The sequence below is a fragment of the Barbatula barbatula genome (assembly GCF_947034865.1).
Source record: "Barbatula barbatula genome assembly, chromosome: 1".
NCBI lineage: Eukaryota > Metazoa > Chordata > Actinopteri > Cypriniformes > Nemacheilidae > Barbatula > Barbatula barbatula.
Genome location: NC_136766.1, coordinates 14,737,665 through 14,757,072, shown reverse-complemented (window position 1 = coordinate 14,757,072; position 19,408 = coordinate 14,737,665).

Sequence of the window (19,408 nt, the reverse complement as noted above, 5' to 3'; positions counted from 1 at the left end):
AGAGAAAACTTGGACGCGATGTTGAACGACGTGAGCTTGAACTTGCTTCCTCCCCTCTTTGTAGTCCAATAAAGACGATTAAATTTTTCTTATCCCCGATATAATTACACACATTTGTAAAGTGAAGAGGATTCTATTAATTTGATTATTTAGATATTATTGTTACTATTATTACTTTTGTATTTATTTATTTTATGTATAGTCTTGCAATTTCCTAATTGCTATAAAGATAAAATGAACTTTTGTCAAACATAAGACTGCCTTTTTTAATTTGCCATTTAAAAAATAATAAATAAAAAATGGACCCCAGTTATTATCAAAATATTGTAACATTTGACACATTTTCACCAATAAAGTTGTGATTACCCTCCAGTGAATTTGGTACTCTAATGAGAGAGTGCACAAGAAAAATAACATTGTCGAGTGTTGAATTATTTATTATGCTGTGTGATCTGTTCATTATTTCAATAGTGGATATGACGCTGATAGCACTTTGTCACATTTGTCATCAACCTGATGAGATGCTGAGACTGAGACACTTAAGCAAAAGATTTTATGCTGTAGAATCATTTTTGTATTCTCTGTTTGTAATTGCTGACTTGGTCAACCAGCAAAAAAGAAAATAGTCTAGAAGTACATAAGGCCAAATAGTTCGAACATGTCCACTGAAAATGAAATACAAATCACGGTGTGCTTTTGCGTCTTTTTATTTCATTTGCTAAGTGCTACATTACCTCATGCTTTGGACCTCACCAAGGATTTCCCATAAATTTCCTGACGCTAAGAGTAATCGATCAGGCAGTTTGATTAACCTGTCTGAAGGGTCCTCCCACAGTACTACAGGTCCACTTGGCTGGCTGGGTGGAGGGCTTGTTGGAAAAGACCACCGTCAGTTAGCCTACCCCTTAGACAAAGAAAACATTTTCCTATTTATAATCTGTCAATGTATTAAATCGTTTAAAATTTATTTGAAAATATATAATTGTACGTGAAGAGTTTATTTGTGCATTCCAATTAAGATAATCAAACTGCAGTTGGTTTGTTTCGATTTAAGAAATACAGCTGCCTAACAATAAAACACAATAAAATTATATGGTAACATGGAAATATATTATTTAATATATTGCATTATATTTTCCAATATATTCCCACACATTTTTCCCACGAAAGGGCAGAGGGTACGTTCTAGAGTCCAATACCCTTTGAGGAAATTGGTCTTTTCCACATTTGAAACAGTATAACAGATTTGACGATGGCTTTTGGATCAGCATCGTCAGTATTACATGTGATGCTTTTACTAGTTGTTCGTCTGATCACATGTTTCTTCCTGGCCATCAACACACCTCATCAATTTATAATAATGAGTCTGGATGTTTCACACTCGCTCTCATAGTCTGTACAGACTTGTTCTGCGTGCCAAGTGGATTTCACTTGAATGTCGCAGTGGTGCCCAGCAATCTGCAACACGCTTGCGAAACCATCTCGTCCCCATAATGGCCAATAATTGAGCAGAATCCATCACAAGGGTTGAAAATAGACTGCCATAATGGCCGTAAATTGTAGCCCAGGAAAGATTAACACACAGAGCCGTTTCGACCCTGCTGTGCCTGAGAGTCTCCTGTACCTCCAGAGACAAGCTTGTCTTATTCTCCCCTCTGTCACCTGCTGATTTCATACATAGGGCCAGCGATTAAAATTATAGCTCCCAAGGCATATAAGGACTTGTGGTCTTCGTAGGTGGATGTGTGGAAACATATTGAAGTTCTCTTGTATCTGTACATGTGGTGGGTTTGAATTCTGTTGGAAATGGAAAAAGAAATCTTGGGAAGTGCTGACAGTCATTTGGATGCCCTCGGGATGTTACTTTGGCGCAAAAGCATTAAGAATCAATCTGCATTGATAATTAGTGTTTTCACTGAGTGGATTTATTATGGTTATTATTATTATGAAACCCCCTCACATATACACAAACAACCTGAGTGAGGATAATTAACTCGTCTCAATTAAAATGGTGTGGTCTTTAAAGCCCAAGGACTTCCTTGCATGTCACGCATAAATCATGACTTATTTCATGTGATCGAGTGAATGACTGATTGAATGATGGAGGTTTGCCTTGGGTTGAATGTGTTTGTGGTAAATGTCGTAAATGCAAAAGTTCTCCCAAACCGCTCGCTAGAATTATCACATGATGGGGGACTTTCCGTTTCTACCATGGGGCAACACCCTCTCAACTCTGTGTGCTCTGAGTTTGGTTGATTTGAGTTTTTATTTGTGGCTTTAGCGCATCTCCAACTTCAAAACTGTGTTCCTAAATAGAGTAGCTCTATGGGCCACAATTCTGTACAAAACTTTTTGTCTCTCACAATCTAGCCTAAGCGTCTAATAAATGTCCCCACATGGACTAATTGTGCATATAACATACATTTTTGTGTTATTCCTAGTTGTTTTAGGGTTAAGGGTTCCTTAGTAACAATTGAACCAAGAATCTTCCAGCTGATTTTATTTTGATAACTTGACACCCTGACCATTTCAAGTCGTTTTGAGCGTTTTTAAAGTTAATATATTTGTTTGTTTTGTTTACCATGCTTTCACGATCCTAATCCAAATGATTGGATAGATAAAGCACGGCACAGTCCTTAAAAAAAGAAACCGTCTAAATGACACATGTTGCCTCACTGTTCAGCAGGCGAGTCATTCAGCACGGCTTTGATACTTCAAAGCGTGCTGAGGTTGTGCCAAAGGAGAGCAGTACTTTAGTCTTGTGTTGTAATTTCAGACAGCGATGACAGATAAACTAGCGGTGCATATTTACTTGTTTTTCACCCTAGGAAAGATATAATGTCTAGGGCCACTTTTGCTGTTATTGACATACACTTCTACTGTACTTTTGTCTTTTTGTGCTCACTTTTTGTGTCCTTTTGTGCGCTTACAATGATGTGCAAATATGTTGCGGAAGCATTAAACATTAACAATGAGATCCATGTTCTGTAAGTGGTCCAGCTGAAATTACATTTTGCTTTGAGATATTCTGTAGCTTGACATGTGATCGACACTCGATAATAGCATTTCGATATGGAGCGTTGAAACATCCTTCAGCCGTACCACAACACGTGAAGCATCTATTTGACAAAGGCTGTGACAGGAAAGAGGCAGAAAGTTTGATATGCTCTGTTGCAGATCGTTAATGTTGAGAAAACAAAATGTCTTGCCTTGAACTGCATTGATGTATTCAGGCTAAAGAGAGATGAAAGTAATATGTCAGCCAAAACATAATGTCATATTAGCAGTAAAATAGTTGGAATCTGTATGGCATACTTCTCATCTGCTGTAATCCAAAGTCAAAATCCATCTGTTGACACTACTAAAAAACGGCCCGTCACTGATGCCCCTCATAACAATGACTATTAGCCTGATGATGTATTGTTTATTATTAAAGTGACATGGTGTGACATTTGTTCATCGTTGTAAATAAGAAAGATGGATGTGTTTTGATTTTAAATATACACACAAAAGTGCCTCACGCAATGAACATTTTAAAGATGCTTGTTTTATTTTATCAAAATGGATGGGTCTCAGACATCCTTAGCCACAAATCTTCTCAATGCTCAGTCATCTGTTTCCACGCATTTTCAAGTAATGTATATCAATCCATAAATAGCGTGTTAGTATTTAAATCCATCCGTCTATGAAAGCTATTAGTGAACATACACTGGAAACGCAAGCAAGATTGATCAGGAATAAATGGCTTGACGAATCACATTGAAATGTTATGATACGGTCAAGAGGTTATGAACTCAGTCACGCACTTAGACATTTCAATAAGCACTTTGCTGAAGACAGTCCACACTATACTCTATGGCATGTTAAAATGGCACTTTTTTTGTAATGACTGGTTGATAGGCTTAGGAGGTGACAGCCCGTTGGCTGCCAGCCTGACCCTGCCATACGTGCCGAGGTAAACAGGTGCTTCTCTCATCACTTCACGCCCTCTCAGCTGTATCTGCTCAACAGCGTGAATGCAGGGAAAAAAGTGAAAATTTAAAATGTTCCATATGTCTTAAATCACAGCTATGTCTCCAGTTGTTTCACTCGCCCCAGGCATCCAGTGCTCTGAGGGATGAACTCTGCATTTGTTAGCTCACCTTTCTTGGAAATTTTGCTGTGTTGTGAAAGGTCTGGCATTTTCTGTTGTTTTAGAGGAGAGGAGTTTAACGCTGCTTCTGGAGGGCTACAGTTTGGGAGTTTGGTTTAAACTTTCTCCCACACCTGTCTGGAGTTTTCAGGTATTCCTGAAGGCCTTGATTTAAATGATTGATGTGTGATTTATTAGGGTCAAACTCAGGACCTCCATGAACACAACTTATGGACCCAGTTTTACAGCAACGCATCCACAAAGCCTTCATATCATGAGAAAATTACAAATTAGGGTAAAAAAACCTATTAGCTTTAAAGTGGTTTTCTATTTATTCTGCATTCTGATGTACTTACCTTTACCTGTCTGTCTGTTCCATTCAAGTGTCAAAAGGTGCATTACGAACAAGATTGGCGGGGGGGTTGAGTAAATGCCTTGGGCCTTGACAGCTTCGATTGGCTGATAGTTTTGTCTCACATTACAGTGTTGAACCAGCGCGCCCATCCACGTGTCAGAGAATGGAAATGGAAGATCAAGGGCAGAGGCAAGTGGCGTGTTTACATTTTTCTATGATGTCCCACTCTCCACATCTCTCATCCAGCCCTGTGAATCAATAAAGGGTGGATAGAAGTGGAGGAGGAGATTCAGTTCACACAACCCTTCTTTAGGGTGAACTTGCTCTGTGAGTTTGTGTGTTTTTTATCTTGTTGGGGAATCAAGGAATGATTTATTTCTGCTACTCTGTTAAAACTGCACAATTCCAAGCTGGACTTTATAGAGAGTAATGAAGGCTTGCAATTACAAATTGTACTCGCTTTAGCACTATTTTTAATGTTGCATATTGCTGCTGTTCTTCTGAAAGCTCATATCTCCATATTTCATGATTTATATTTTTTGTCATCAATTATTATTAATAGTCACCCTTCATGTCTGTCACTGGGTTTTGGAAATATCTAACCCTTAAAATGTGTTAAAAAGTGTTTTTTAACTTTGACATCAAAGAATTCAATAATTTAAAATGCACAGTTTTTCTTCCATTTTTCTAAGGTTTTAAAATTGCAATTATATTTCACATAAGTTCAAATAAATATTCAGATTTTTCCTTTTACCTACTAATGGTGATTGAACTAAGGTAATATTTTTCTTAGATTTCAAAAAAAATGTAAGTCATCAATTTTTTTTTTTTTTTTAAATATATTTTTTCTTAATTTTTGCTCGTCCCGACCACAGACCACTTTGCAAGATGTAAAATCTGGTCCAGAAGCACTTCCAGTTAGATTTGTTTTTATCTTACTTGTATAATTTAATCTAAAAGATATTCGTTTAACATTTTGTTTCAGCTATAAATGTTTTGTAAACAGAAATTGACAGTGTATTTAACGCAGGCACATGTTGGTAGCATCACTGGCATGAGACAGCAATAGACTAAAGGTTGAGTAAAAATCATACACTCTTTGAAAAAGTTAACCCTCACATCCAAACCATCTTCCATTGCAAAACCCCTCTAATGATGTTTTTACATCAAAAGGAGTGGATGAGGTAAGGATGAAACCCAAAAAGCAGACTCAGACACATCAAGCTTTGCGTGCCCTTTAATGCTTAATTATACCTGTTAGGGTGATGAGAGACTTATCCCACACGCCTCGTGATTAATAAACAAGCCATCAAGGGGCCAACAAGTTCCTGCTCATCACCTTGACACATACATTCAGTATGAGGATACATATCAAAGCACATAGCGAACATCTCACATATACACACACTTATAAAATCGTTAAATTGTCCCATGCCAGACCAGCTTTGTCTATGCTCTGACCTGCTTATTCTTTTCTCACCCTGTACCTCTTTTACACACCTGTTTGAGTGACAGATGATGAGAATGTGGCGACACTTGTAGCCCGGATAGGGTGAGTGACAGCCTCAGTCTCGCTTTCATCTTTCAGCATTTCACTGGGGCTTTGTAGCAGGACAGCCGGTGTAAGGGTTGCGTTCAGGCCGTTTAGTAAATAGACACACCCCTCAGAGAAAGAAGATGGAGTTACTAACTGTTAGAGCTGAAAACACACAGGAGTGACCTGAAGCTGAGGTCATTTAAAGATTCTTCCTTTGATAGTCTTACATGCGCAAAGGAATCCATGGGCCGAGGACGTTACACAGGAATTCACACGCACGTATACATGTGCTGTATACACACTGAGATCAAACACAGGTCGCATCTGCCACTGTAATCTGTGATAAGCTGCATGTTTTTACAAGTTTAGATGAGATTCTGTATAGTATAAGTCTGAGACGCTCAGGGCAGTTAAGAAAATGTATAAAGACATTTCAGACATGTATTAAATGAAAGGGCTATTTGGGAAATTTTCAAATGGAAGGGCTTCCCCTAACTGCCCTTATTATTAGCGGTCAGGGCTTTAATTTAAAGGGATACTTCACCCCAAAATAAAAATATATATTTATCATTTATTCACCTTCATGTTATTCAAAACCTGTTTATGACTCTAGAACACAAAAGAACATATTTTGAGAATTTGTCCACACAATGGAAGTCAACGGGGGCCATTGGGGATGTTTAGTTACCAATGTTCTTCAAAATATATTTTGGGTCTGCAGAAGAAAGAACGTCACACAGGTTTGAAATGACGATTAGTAAATGATTGTCCGACACTTCAAAAAAGTCTCTTATTTTAAGCTTAAGCTGTTGTGCAGGTGAATGATATACCTGATAAAACAATAGCTGGAGTATATGAGTAATGCATGTTTGTTTGATGTAATGTGCATTCTGCTCATTTTCAAGCATCAGAATTCCTACTAAAGACTAACATTACACAGTGGACTATAGTGCTGGGCCTTTTCGAATATTTTTAGCATAGAGCCTCTGTGATTATTAGTATTTAATTATGCCCAGACGACATTGTTATTTTTTTTAAATGAAGTTTCATGTCTTAATGAGAAAATGTTTTTTGTCACATCCAATACCAACTTACTCTGCGGAGCTATGAAGTGTGAAATAGTTATTTTGAAATAGAGTATAGAAATGTCTCAACCCCGAGGGAGGAAGAAAACTTTTCTCATTTACTTCTTACTACTTTGAGAAATAATTGGATAGAACTTCCTACATAGAGCGACTTACTAACACTGATATTTCATTGGTTGCCTCTGTCTAGACAACCTCACACCACTTCTTCAGCTATATAATCAGTCTGGAGGTCTCGCAAGCTGAAATTGGTTCTGTCCATCAGCTTGTGCGCTGCAGAAATTGACCTGCCTCTAGCCTTTTGAGTTCCATCTCAGTCTATAGCCTGCAATAGCGAAGACCTAAATGTCTCTCGGCCTGGCACACAATATCAGTATATTACGTCTCTTGCGCTCACTGTGAAAGTGAAAAAGGTCTTATGGACCCTATATACAGGTTATAAAATGAACATGAAAAGCTTTTACTTTCGCTATGAAGTGGATTTAGTCCACCAATAACATGGGTTGACAGGAAGGCACTATTATGTACATTTCTCTCAAGGGGAAAGCAAACTCCTACTTCAATCAAACTTCTCACCAAACTGCAGCATGCAAAGAATATACACAGTGTTGTTTATTTTATTTTATTTTACATTTCTCAGTTCTATTACAAACTGCTGCTGTGCTATTTGTGTGAAAGGAAGCTCAGTGAACTTTAGTCTCCTTGACCTCTCTTGACACTCATCTCTCTCTCTGCTCTCTGAAGGACAGCTGTTCCTGTCTTGAAGTGTTTGGACACTGCTAATGAGGGGATGCTTTGTGATGTCCCTCTGTCCAGAATTGTCTCTTTAGTTGTCTGTCTAGCTGTAGGTTGGGGCCTTTCTTTGACCAGCATTTCATCAGAAGCAGAATTCCTATAAAAGATGGACTGTTGTTAGTTCAATGGGAATAGAGGATAGTGTGCGAGTGTGTGCATCGGGGAAATGGTAGTCTTTTCACCCTGTTCCTCCTCAGATATAATACACATTGTTGTTATTGCAGAGGATTCCAGCTTTGACCATCTGTGCCCACTCCAAGCCATTCTCTGTAGATGCATGTACAGCACAGATTATGTTAGCTTGCTGTCAACAGAACCAGTGGATCTGCAGGAGAACAATTATGAGACACAAAAAGTGTTACGTACATCGTTTATGTACATTTAAGAGCTATAGCTCAGTGTCAACTTTTGAACAGGATGATCAGTGTCAGTAGGGTATATGCACACCGGAGGATGATGAACTTCTGCTAAAATCGCAGCCAGGTAGGTCACTACCACTCTCATAGCACTAGTGGAATTTTTCACCAAGTGATAACGATGTGAATCTAGTAAGAAAACATAAAAATTTCGCCCAACCGACAGCACTACGGGTGAGCATTGTTACGTGCCTCTGTGATTTTAGGGGAATGACGTCATCGCTTCATGTGCATATACCCCATTGCTATTATTTTGTTTTAAAACCTTGATTTAGTAATGCCCAAAGGCTACGCAAGGTATATCAGCCTGATCTTACTTTAATTCTTAACTATTTTACTATGTGGCTAATTTGAATGATCACTAGAAAAAAATACTGTAAATGCTGAAATACTGTAACCCCACCCCTCAGGGCCGGCCCAAGCCTTTACGGGGTCCTAAGCAGAAATTTATATGGGGTCCCACTGTGCCCCAATACAATCGACTTTTGTCAATTTTCGATTAATTGCCAGCACGCTTTAAACCTAACACACCCAATCCTTTAAGTTGTTGCTGTGTTTGGGATGTAGGACTGTCACAAAAAAAAGTGTATTGTGATTGTCAAAACATTTTATAATTTATTTACTTCCAATTTTAGGTGAACTGTACCTTTAAATTATGAGCACAAACCATACAAATGTTGTCAAATTTATTGTTCAATGCATTTATGTATTTGCAAAGATTAAAAAAATCATATTTTATTTTAACCACAACCTATAGACAACCTTTTAAAGTCACACAGCCCTTGAGGACGATTTCACCTTTTTTATTACTTATTTAGTGTATTTCCTTGAAAACCATTAAATTGATTTACAATAAGCACACAATTATTCTTAACCTTTTCCCACATAAAACGCTGAATTGACTATAAATTACATCAATCACGTAAATTACATATTTTAAATCTAAATCAGCATTTTGTCGTTTGCATCAGTGAATTCTGTTGGATGTTCAACATTTCCACCGTTAAACGTTTTTTTTTTATTTGATTGGTTACTCTCGAACCAGTAATTCCCGCCTCCCGTGTTTGGCCACCTCACTTATTTTGATATTGCAATGTTGCGTTTAGTCATACAAATTTGGACATCACCACAGAACAAATAGTGGGGACAACAGAAAATTGTGTCGTGAATATATCACAAAAAAGCTGCAATTTCACGTGCTCTTGGGGGCCCCCTAGTGGCGTCGAGGCCCTAAGCAGCCGCTTAGTTCGCTTAGATGGAGGGCCGGCTCTGCCACCCCTAACCCTGCCCCTAAATCTAATGTCACTGGCACGAAAGCAAATCACACTGAAATGTACAAACGAAATTGGATGAATTCATACGATTTAGCCAAAATTAGCCATCTCGTGAAATAGCTAAGTTTTTGCCGTGAGATTGTGTTGGGTGTATAGGCTACTTATTTTTCTCAGAAGAGAAAATAATTCTTTACACAGATTATCCTGTTCAGTTTAACAGCTCCGAACAAACAACAGATTCGGACCCACTATCACAAAACAAAAGAACAGCCACTGATCATCCATTGAGCAATATTAACAATCAAGTGCACATAAACTGTCGAATTGTATTGTTTTATAAATTGTTATCTTGTTTTGTTATTATGTTTGTTCAGGCAGTCATTTATTAAAACCCCAAATCAGTTCTATATATATTATTATATTTATTTATTATTATAATTCCTCTTATTTTAATCATTAAATCATAATTTGGCATTAAGATACAGACACCCACGTTTGTATAGGTGGTTAACAACTACACAAACTGCATTTTCTATCCCCGTACCCTAAACCTAACTACACTCTTGAAAATAAAGCAGCTTAAAAGGTTCTTCACAGTGATGCCATAGAAGAACCATTTTTGGTTCCACAAAGAATCATTCAGTCAAATGTTCTTTAAAGAACTACCTCTTTTATAATTAAAGAAAAACTTTTTATCGCCACAAAGAACCTTTGTGAAACAGAAAGGTTCTTCAGATCTAAAAGGTTCTTTATGGAACCAAAAGCTTCTTCTATGCCATTGAAGAACCTTTTGAAGCACCTTTTTTAAGAGTGTATCCAGGGAAGTTTTTGCATTTTTTAAATAAATAAAAAATAGTTTGGTATGATTTTTTGAGCTTTAAATTACAAGGACATTGGTATGTCTGAATGCACCCATATACACACTATAATGCGCATCCATAGTCCATGTAGGTCTAATGAGAACATGCGCACAAACACACATAGATGCACGCTTATAGCTCTACTCAACAACTGTAGTGCTTAATATAAATTATATATGTATATATCAAACATTTTCATGATGTTATTATTGATTTTGTTTTGTACACGGAGTGTATGTTTGGATTAATCAAAACTTTTCTTAAAATTCAGGGATGGATAAAGATTTTAAAGTGCAGTAAATATAAATCTTTGTGTTCAGAACTCGAATTACAATAAAGATTTACAGGTTGTTGAATTCTTAAACTCTGTCAGTTTCTTTTCATGACTGAATGAGCTTTATGTGATGATAAATGATTGTACAGCCCTAGGGGGGAACACTGACACATCAGAATCATAGGTTTCACTAGTCATATAATATCTCTCAATATATTACAATGTTTCTGCACAATTAGCAATCAAGTACTTTGCCATCATTTATACTGACACATGTAGATGGATGCTTATAGCTCTACTCAACAAATCTAGTGCTTAATAATCCTGCTGACATTTTAATTGAGACGATTTTAGACAATATGAACGATTGTCTTAACTGTTATTGAGGTGGCTGGTTTGAATATCATCCAGAGACTGCGGTAACATTAAGACAACCACTGGACATAAATAAATTTGATTGTCCTCATGCATTAGTTTTGCCATGACCGAAGATCAAAGTAGTATTGCACGAGTGCTGTATAAAAACGTCTGAGACAAACTTACAGCAACTGTTTGACGTGCAACATGTCATTATAAAAGACATGCTGACAGACTGGTGACAAAATTAAAGGCAGGAAAAAAACGTGTGGCCTGACAGAGGCTGGAGATGTGTGGTTGGAAAAGAAATGATCATACCTGATCATTGATTTTACTAATGATGAGTGCCCTCAGTGCAACAATAGTAATTTTGCCATAAAGCTGTCAGCAGTTCATCAATCTTTGGAGGCCTTTCTTCCCTCAGAGCAAGATTTATTAAATGCTTACAGTCATAGGCCTAGACTTGCCTGGTCTGTCTGTAGCATACAACAGCGCTAGCCATTTTTAAGTCCTCGCTCACACTGTCATACAGTGGACGTCTCCATGTTCTTCATCTCTCCGTATTCTTGTCCTTATTGGTTTCCTATGCTGTGATCATGAAAAGAAGGACCTGGATGTGATGGTTTACAATTTCTTTTTTGAACTTGTGTATTTTGTCTGTGTTCTTTAGGCAGTCGTGTGCAGCCAAGACATGCACATTAAATGCCTGAGGACTGAGGCCTGTCTGCCAACAATAGGAATTTCCCTGGTTTACACAGGATAGATTAAGCTCATCCTTTTTTCATTTCACAAGAGCACATTATGGGTCTACTCAAACAATTTTTTGCATGTAATTCTGTGCTTTGTGGGTGTGAATATTAGAGTTCATGGTATCGGTTACTTTGTCGGATATGTTTAAGTTCTTGCTGTGTTTCGTGGATGGAGTACAGCCTCTATTGGCTGAACATTAATGTATGAACATTAACACGTTTTTCACTTTTAATTCAGCAGGGCCTGAACAAACGCAACTAAAAACTTTAAATTGGATTAGATGATGTAACACAACATGTAATAAGTCTAAACAACAAATTTCCTATCTAATAATGCCATCTGCACTCATCTGTCGCTTCTTAGATACAAGTTTATTTCCATAAGTATGCCATTTATGATCAACACCTGTGCATCTAGATGTAAGGTATTGGCACAATCTCAAAAGTTTGTAGTTAATTAAATGAAAGATTTAATTAGCAGCTTGGAGATTAACTCAAAAGATCCACCTGCTGGAGGCAGTGTGAGCCATCAATGTCTGCAGATAGTGTAGAGATAAACAAACGCAACATGATAAATGTTATTCAGGGGGAAGTTGAGGGTTGCACCCACATGACACCTCAATCATCCTAACCTTATATTACAAGAAGTAAACATCATAAAAAAGCACTTTAAAGATGATGAGAGAAATTTGAATTTTGCTTAATATTTATAATGATGTGATTAAATTATTGTTTTTGCCGTCAGACCTCGCTTCTGCTGCTCTACCATTGCTCTTTTGAAGTCAGTTTTAAGTCGTTTTATGTGGTCATGGAGTCCAACCTCGTACTTGTATTGCTTTCCAAACTGCGCACAGTCTTTCTTAAATACACACTGAGCACTGTAATTTATTTACTAGTGAAGGTGCAATTTGCTTTAAATGCAGTATCAGTGTTTCAAGACCTGCAGAGGGTTGTTTCATTTGGGAGACGAATGCTTGATATTTAAGAGAGGGAAAATGAAGGAAATCTTTAAATGCACTCTGGCAAATGTTATAATCATATAACTTTTGAGAGTAAATCGCTACACCTTGAGGCTGTTCCAATTTGAGACTTATTGCCCTGGGAGAGATACTCTTGGATCTTTCTATATTGCATTCAATCTTTTGAGATATTCTAAGGGTGCATTGATGTGAAGATATAAAGTTGCATCAAAAAGTATGTTTTAATAAATATTCAGTCGGGCTCTGGAGATAATTGAAAGGGATAGTTTACCACAAAGTTATTTTATCATTTGCTTGACCTCTTCTTCGGCAGAACACAAAAGAAGATATCTTGAAGAACTTTGGCATGTCCATTAGGCACCCATTGAGACATTTATGTTCCACAGAAGAAGTCTTATACAGGCTTTGAACAACATGGGGATGAATAAATAAGGACACACTCAAAGTGCTGGGTTTGTTTTTGACTAGGTATGCACCAATATGTACATTTTGGCGATACAGATAACCGATAATTATTTAACACTGAAAGCCGATAATCGATGTATTGGCCGATACACCGTATCTAAATATTAATATAAAATGTTCTGAGACTGAAACAAAAGGCAAAAAGTGGACAACTGCTTTTATTTTCAAACATTGACTGCAGAAAACAAGGTAACCGTTAGTTCTCTTTATTTTCCTGAAAATCATGGACCAAGCCTACTTTACACAAGTTAAAGATTCTTTAACTTTTCAACTTTTCTGGTATGCTAATATTTATTTTTGACCCATGCTGGTTAAAAAACTATTAGACAGAACACACTGCTTGTTTAAAAATACCCAGTTCTTGGTTATTTCAACCAGACTTTTGGGTTCTTTTAACCCCTAGTTGGGTAAAGATAACCCAGCAATTGGGGTAAAATAACCCAGCATTAAGTCATTTTTAACCCAGTTTTCCGTCCAGTATTTATGGGTCAAAAACAACCCAGCACCTTTGTTTTGGGTTATGTTGATTAAATGTAAATGTGAAAGCACAGGAGTCATTTACAACAGAAAAAAACTTACACAAGGAAGCATAAGGAATTTTTACAATGTATCTGCTTTATTGTGTTTTTTTACTTAACTGATTTTAATAAACTATACAGATAAACCCTAACCTAACCCTTCTGCAATTATTCAAATACAAGTATAATGACACCTTTTGTTTGGATTTTAATGTGGGTCAAAATGTACTTTAATTATATAAAACTTAATTTTTAAATTTGTTTCTTATATAACCTCCTTTTCTGTTCTGAAGAATACAAGTCATGGGTAAGAAAAACAATATTTCATTATAGGTCCTTTTAATTTACTGATTATTGTTGTAAAGTGCCAGAATTATCATATTACTATAGTGTTAGAATATATAATACTCTTCACAAAGACAAAATTATGTAGCACATGAATACATTAATTCACTCAACTACACATGGACTCAATGCATCTTCTTATCTTGATGCCCAGTTCCTAAATGTTTCGGGCTTACACTCATACCTCTCATCCATATGTGATGTTAAAACTGTGTAAATGTTTATAAGCAATTTGGTCGTAAAACTAAGAAATACTCTGAAACGTGATTTATTTATCACCTGTGTCATCTTGGCCACCTCATATTCGGATCACAGAGTTGTTTTGTTCCATCGGTTCTCAGGAGGGGAACAATGTGTGTCTTTCAGTACGAGGACACAGCTGGTCTGCTGCTGCATATTAAGTATTGTAAACAAGTGTTGCGCCTATTTTATTTGCAAGATTATTATCTTCTTGGCTTATTAGAAGGACATTTCCCATAATGTTTTGAAGATGAGTTTGCGCATGAATCCCCATGACTTTGCGTTTTGGTATAGTAAACTTGTTGTATTGTGATACTATACTATTAAGAAACTTTTGTCTCACGTTACCCACATTGCTACAAAAGTTGTCAGAAACTTTGCTTAACATCACCAGACAGGAATTTCCTCCCACCACAAACTGAAAATCACAAATGTGTGACCATGAAGATATAATGTTTGCTGGAAGTTTTTCATTACTTGTAAAGCTTGATAGAGCACGTCTTCCGGCTAATAAATCATATTTTGTAACATTAACTTTCTTATTTTGATAATAATAATAATAATGTTTATTGAAATGAAAGTTAACGTTTTTTTTCTTAAACCTGCACAAATAATATTCAAATGAGTGCAACCGTCAATAATACTCTTAATTTTTTTTATGTTATTTAACCGTGCAGTAATGTTTTATTCATGGTAAATAGTGTTTCGTTCAAGTTTTTTACCGAAGTTGTCTTTCTTTATCAGTTTGAGAATATTTTTACTAGCACATCCAGCCTACGTGTAACAAGACCCAACATAGAGAGGTGGTGAGACATGCTTCAGATAGCTGAGTAAAAGTGTCATGTAGTTACTTAGATACGTGTATGAATCAGAGATGCACAGCCAAATGCTATTACATTCTTACGGGAACAGAACTGAAACAAAAAAGAATCGTTCAAAACATGTTTAATTCTTGTTAGACTTTTTAAATTCTCTGTAATGTTAAGATTTCTGCATACTAAACTGCCCGAAATCTCTTATATAATCACTTTTTACATTCAGAGTGAAAACGAAGTCAGCACACGACTGCCGAGGACTCATGAAGTTACTCAGCATCTCTCTATCTCCATCTCTCCTCATGATGGTCTCTTTTTCTAAACTGACACTGCTGAGCCTGTGTTACCTCAGAGTCCCCTTAACCACCCTGCTCCATCCAGTTTTTCATCCCCTCCTATTTTTAGAGAATGTATCTTTCCCCTATGAAATACAGTAAAATGCACTCAGGGCCAGATGTCTGCCTCCCTCTGCTGTGCTCATACACTCTGCATATTTTTAAAGTTCTTAACTGCTGACAGGCTCGCTGACCTTCCTTCATTTTATATAATGCATGAAATATTCATTTAAAAAACAAAAATAGGCTTTTCTACCACTTTTCTAGTGTTTTTAGCAAATTATTATTTGTCTTGTTTTCGTATTTATAAAACGTTGTTTGATTTTCATGTTTCATCTAATAGTTCACCATATTTACAGTATGCATATTAATGTTGAAAAATATTACAAATCTTTAATGTATCTCCTTGTCTCCTGCGTGGACCTATAGGTGGTGTTAAGATTAAAATCCATTGGTCCTCACTAGCCACATGTTTATTTCTGTTCACTCTTCCTCCATTCCGAAGACTTATTTCTGTAATCTCCTGCAGCATGTTTGTTATTTATAAATATGCTGTGGAGTACATAATTACCCTTTAAAAGAAAAATAATGCAGTGAGGTTTTGTGTAACCTGTCAGTCTTGCCACCACTGGATAAACTCTGACATCACCTCCATCCCTCCTTGAAAAGCAATTTAAGCCTATAATTTATGACAAATCACATTTCAGAATTAGTGTTAACTCAGTTGACACAGAATAAAGCATGTACTTTAGATTGGACACATTATCATACTTGAGAAATATGTACAACAAACTACAAAACATGAGCCAGAAGTAACACACTAATGTTTTCTTGCTATGTGAATGCCGTGTAGTCTATACAGATATATAAACTTTATTACTGCTGAATCTAAGCCGCTGGGAATCATTTGAAGTTAGTTAACTGATTTAATCTGTTATGAATACACATATATTCGGTTGTTTGTCTGATTTATCCTGCATTGGTGTGTTCAGTAAGACTTGTCATGTATATGCTGTACAGGACATTTCCCACAACTTGAACTCCATCTACCTATTTCATTGGAGGAAATCGAGTCTTTCAGACTTTGCTTAATGCATATGGTGATAATGAATAGGATTGAATGACCTTTCAGGTCATTGCTGCAACATTGCAAAATCATCCCACTGGATGCGGCAGGATGTGTAGGAAACAACGCAAATAAGTGTTTCAATAGCAATTATTAACTGGAAATGAGGTATGCGTGCGTGTGTGTGTCTGGGGCAGTTCTTGGACTTTAGAGAGTGGGCGTACACACAGAAGAGCAGCCACTCAAAGCTTTTCATTAGTTTTGCCTTGTTTCTCCTTTTTCCCTCTCGAGTGCGTAATGTGTGTTGGGACACAATGTGAGGATCTGCAGAATTGTGCTGAGAGGCTGTAGACTGTGTTTGCTGGCGCTGCGAAGAGCCTCTTCACCAGGCTTTGGCCACAAAGGCTTTTGGGATGCGCCCATGGCTTACTTTGTTCACTGGAAGCATTTCACACGCACCCGGGGCAACAGACAGGCAGGGCTGAGGCCTCAACACTCGGCGGAGTTATTGAAAAGTTTTTGTGCTTTTTTTGTCCACCTTGCTCCCCCACCCTCCCTTCCTATTTCCACAAATCCTTTCTCATCCTTGCCATTCCAATACCACTGTTGGCCAAACAGAACACTCTTTTTTTTTTTTGTTCCCCAACGTTTTATCATCCAACTGTCCTCAATTTGTTAGTTTTACAATTTCGTTTGATGCTTGACCAAACAACAAAAAAACGGAATGATGTGAATAATGTTTCCAAGTCGCGGTCACCTCTGCAGCATTTGGCTGGATTTATTTAGCACCTTTTACCACATCAAGAGGACTTTTTAACTAAAACATAACTTTCATTAGGTTATGTCCATAGACCTTGTAGTCTATGGATTTATGGATTTTTCCACATGCATTGGCCTCATATGCGGCAGTATGTTCTTGAGTCATACAGTACACACAGTTAGTGAACATGCTTCTCGAATGAACATCCACACTGTTTGTGTCACATTGGAAGTATGAAAGCAGAGAGAAATGTTAAAAGAAATGCTGTATTCCCAGCAATCTTGTCACAGACCTGTATTATATTTTTTCTTTAGATCTTAAAAGAACGCAGTTTCTCAAAAATGTCTAGAGCCCTCCATCTTTAAAGCAGCTTATGTTCAGTGTCACATGAAATAATTATGTGTCAGGGTTGGGGCCTGATAAAATATTGATGGTGGTCAGTGGCCCAGAGCTACTGTATAGTGTAAATTTCAGCTGTGGGTGAATGTATGTTGTTATTACCCTCATCTAAATTCAATGCACATTTGCGAGAGCATCAACTTTATTCGAGAAAAAGCTATAAAATATTCAAGGTAATCACATCGCTTTCGATTTCAAGACTCCAGAACTAATATTGTGAAGCAGTGGTGCGGAGTATTATTTTTTACATCTTTCTATTGTTTTTGTCTTGTTTCTTCTAAAATATTTACACAAAAAATACTTTTATAACAATAATAATCTTTATAATAAAAAACTTATAGACACAAACCTCATCAGTCGTTTCTCAAAACATCTTCTTTTGAATGACATGAGGGTTAGTAAATGATGGCAGATTTTTGGGTGTGAACTATCCCTTTAAATTCATATTATATTTCAAACCAAAAGCTCTGTTTTAATATGCAGCCATTAGATGCCGATATAACTCAAACCTTTGGAGACCATCAAAGCTTTGGGATGAACGGTAAAGAAGCATTACTATGATCTATGTATTTGTGCTCCAAGAGACGTCTAATTATATGTGTTAGTCTATGATTATTTTAAACGTCTTTTTGTGAGCTATAATTTCAGAGAGCATTAGGGCTAACAGCATAACACAAATGAATGGCTGATAATACTGACCTAATGACTAACCCACAGTATATCACTGCACATCTTTGTATGTGTGAAAACTTTTCTCTGCCAGTGAGTATGTTTGACTGGGATGAAGTTGCATCTCTGTCTATTTTCATGGGTTGTAAAGAGAAAATGAATAAAACATGACTTCTTCTGTGGAGCACTTTGCTAAGATGTTGTATCACTGAAAACAGCAGTGCTCTGTCAGATCAGATTGAGAACAATGCAGTGACACACATCTGCTGTGAAGATGATAGAATGCATGAAAGCCATTCTGTGCCCATTTCTTTGAATAGACAATCTTAATTTCCACATTGTAATTTATCATTTTGGCCCCGATACGTAATTTCACATTTATTAATGATAATTCCAGAGAATCCTGCAATGCTTTTATCGAATTGTTCTTCGCTGTATTGGTCTTGCAATATATGTGTGTGTGTGTGTGTGTGTGTGTATATATATATATATATATCAAACAAAATGATGACTGCACTCTTCTACATTTGGAGTAATGTCCCGTTTGGATGCTTTTCAATGTTAATCCATTATAAGAACAGAGTAAAATGTATTTTTAGGTCTTTAAATCTACATTGTCAATTATTGCTTGTGTCTGTGAGACCAAAAGGGAGTTAATTATTATTTGGTAATGCAGTCTGAGCAGTCCAATCCTTTTATGACTGCTTTCTTCAGCTTGACACGTGGGAGTACCTCCAATCAGAGATGCCCATCTAGCCATTAGATGAGATTCCCATCCCTAACTTCTTTTTTAAATTGCAGTCCTGATGCTTCCCTACATAATAGCTGAGAAGAAGAGGGATATTTATAGTTAATGCAAATGTCTATGTACGGTAGTTTTTGAATGTGTATATAGTAATCATAGTTTTTCGGCATTAAATTGACAGCCGATGTGTGGTATGACACTTATTTTTCCCACACTGTCTCTGCTAAAACTTTGATG